The following is a 3,416-nucleotide window of genomic DNA, read 5'->3' as shown; positions in this document are numbered from 1 at the left end:
AATACGCAAACAATAATGGAACACAATAAAAATGAAAACTTTGGTAAGACTAACCCTAGACTAATCGAACTTTAATCAAGAATTAAAAGGTAACTACTTTAATTTCTAAGAGAAAGACAAGTAGATAAATAGATGAATACTATAGTAAAAATAAAGAATCTAATTTCATTACCATAAAAACTCACTTTAACAAAAATCCTAAAGGTAGTCAAGTACAATTGCAATTTAAACTATTGTTCAAGCAAATAGTAATAGGACTAAAGAAACAAAAAAAAAACTAAAAGAAAGGAAAAGAGAAAGAAATAAATTAAAGAAAAGATAGAGAGAGAGAGAGAGAGAGAGAGAGAGAGAGAGAGAGAGAGAGAGAGAGAGAAAGAGAGAAGGCTGCTGCCATGGGAATAGCAGGGAGGTCTTCGGCTGGAACATGGGCTGCTACAGCTGCTGCAGAGAGGTTCGTCAGAGCTTGCAGCAGGCTGAGTGGTCCGTGGGATGTTGCTGCAGGCTCGAGGCTGCGATGGAGTGCTACGATTGAGAGGCAGAGGGGCTGAGCAAGATGGAAAAATGAAGAGAAAAATAGGGAGAGAAACAGGGGAAGAGAAGGAGAGATTGAGGGAGAGAAAACAAGGGAAGAGAAGAGAGCAAGATGGAATGAAACAAAGCAAACTAAAGAAGAAGAATAATAATAAGGAGAAGAAGAAGAAGAAGAAGAAGAAGAAGAAGAAGAGGAAGAGGAGAATGGGGACCCACGGGGTTGCCTCCATAGGAAGAGGAAGAGAAGGGTTAAATAGGATAGGGGGGAAAGCCCTAGACCCGGATAGGAGACCTGACCCGGCAACTTGACCCAATTGGAGTGTACCCGAATTGCTATATTTTTTTTCATTTTTTTTATTCTTTGTTCATCGCAAATATGACTCTTCTGAAGCTCATATCTCATAAAACTCAAAACACAAAAGTTGTAGATAATCCTTTCGGCTTTCTCCAAAAATTTGAATTGTCTCAATCGGAGCTCGGATGGAAAAGTTATACGTGAAATATGAATAGGTGTCGGTTTTGGTTCCTAGGAATTTTCCTGCGACAAAAAATTACCAAAACTTCATAAATAGTGCAATAAAATTCAAGAATGATGATTTTGGCACTTTATTAAAATATTGGACAGTTTTGGACATTTAATTAAAAATATAAACCGTAAAGCCCGGGTTAAACGTCCAATTACGCAGTTTCGGCGCGTAATCAGCTAGTAGCTCAAGGATATAATCAAGAAGAAGGTATTGATTATGATGAACTTTTGCTCCTGTAGTAAGAATGGAAGCAATTAGTATGCTCTTTGCTTATGCAGCCTATAAGATTTTCAAATTGTATCAAATGGAAGTAAAAAGTGCTTTTTTAAATGGATATATAAATGAAGTGGTTTATGTAAAACAACCTCCAGGTTTTGAAAATTCAAAAAACCCAGATTATGTATTTAAGTTGACTAAAACTCTATATGGATTAAAACAAGCTCCTAGATCTTGGTATGAAAGACTAAGCAAATTCTTGATTCAAAACAATTTCTCAAGAGGAAAAATAGATAGTACGTTGTTTATAAAAACCAAAAACAAAGACATGCTTATAGTACAAATTTATGTTGACGATATTATTTTTGGGGCAACCAACGAGAATTTATGTAATGAATTTGCTAAATCCATGCAAAAAGAGTTTGAGATGAGTATGATGGGAGAATTAAATTATTTTCTAGGATTACAAATCAAACAAGCAAAGAATGGAACTTTCATAAATCAAACTAAATATATTAAAGATATGTTAAAAAAAGTTTGATATGGAAGAAAGTAAACCTATAGGAACTCCCATGAGTACTTCAACTAGTCTTGATAAATATGAAAAAGGGAAACAAGTTGATACTAAGTATTACTGAGGAATGATAGGAAGCTTACTTTATTTAACAGCAAGTAGACCGGATATTATGTTCAGTGTATGTATGTGTGCAAGGTTTTAATAAGCTCCTAAGGAGTCACACCAAACAGTGGTCAAAAGAATTCTTAGATATCTATTAGGCACACTTGAATGAGGTTTATGGTATCCAAAGGAATCTGAATTTGAAATGATTAATTATTCAGATGCATACTTTCTTGGATGTAAAATAGATAGAAAAAACACAAGTGGAACGTGTCATTTTCTAGGACATTCTTTAGTCTCATGGTCTTCAAAGAAACAAAACTCCGTAGCATTATCCACAGCAGAAGCAGAATACATTGCTGCAGGAAGTTGTTGTGCCCAAACATTGTATATGAAACAGCAACTAAAAGATTTTAAAATAAAATATCAAACTATTCCCATAAAATGTGACAAAACAAGAGCCATCAATATTTCAAAAAATCTAGTATCTCACTCACGAACAAAACACATTGACATAAGACATCAATTCTTGAGAGATCATGTGCAAAACGAAGATATAATGCTAGAATTTGTAAATACAAATGATCAATTAGCAGATATTTTCACAAAACCTTTATCGGAAGAAAGATTCATATTTATAAGAAGAGAATTGGATATGCTACATAGTCGTGAAGTAATTTAAATTTTTCTCTACTTGGCAGGCGACTGCGACCAAGGTGCCAGGTGACTGTCAGGCTACTGATTTTTTAGATTCCACATAGACAGGCGCCTGCCACATTCAAGCAGGCGACTGCTTTGCGGCAGGTAGGGTTTAAAACCCTGTTTTAAGACATTTTAACTTCCACCAGGCACCTACTCATTCATCTTTCTCTCTGAAATTTCTCTTCTCTAATCTTTTTCCACTCAAATATCTCATTAAAATCAGCTTGAAACAACGGTTCCAATCCTTCCTACTCACCAAATCACGAACCTAACCTAGGGTTTCTTTGTTCCTCTTCTCCATACAAATATGCCTCGATCCAAATCTATTGGTATCAAGGGATCTTCTTCTTTAATAAGGATCAATAATGATGAGTTGGAGAAATGGTTAGTGACCCCACAAGCTAAGCAACTTTATCGAAATCAGATTGCTTCGGCTGAACCTATTTTAGGTAAGGTTCTTGACGTAACGTTCTTCAATTCAGGTTTTCCTGAAATCATGGAAATCTTTAAGGATATTGGATGGGATAGGTTTATTACATTTCAAGCTAAAGGATATTATCCCAATGTTTTTCAAATTTTCTATGCAAATATGGAACAATGTGATAATGGGATCAAAACCAATCTGCTTGGGCAAAATATTCATTTAACTCCCATATATTTGGGAAAGTTTCTTCGAATCAAGCCTGGGGATTTTGAGGTGCACATTGTTGAGAAACAATGGATTATGGCTCAAGGTTTTACTCCACAAGATTTTTTGCCTCTAGTCATTACTGAAACTCCGGTTAATTTTGGGCATCCACCTCTTTACAAACAGCTTAATC

Source organism: Malania oleifera, chromosome 1 (assembly GCF_029873635.1).
Source record: "Malania oleifera isolate guangnan ecotype guangnan chromosome 1, ASM2987363v1, whole genome shotgun sequence".
Classification (NCBI taxonomy): domain Eukaryota; kingdom Viridiplantae; phylum Streptophyta; class Magnoliopsida; order Santalales; family Ximeniaceae; genus Malania; species Malania oleifera.
The sequence above is the reverse complement of the archived record's forward strand: the minus strand, read 5'-3'. Positions refer to the sequence as shown.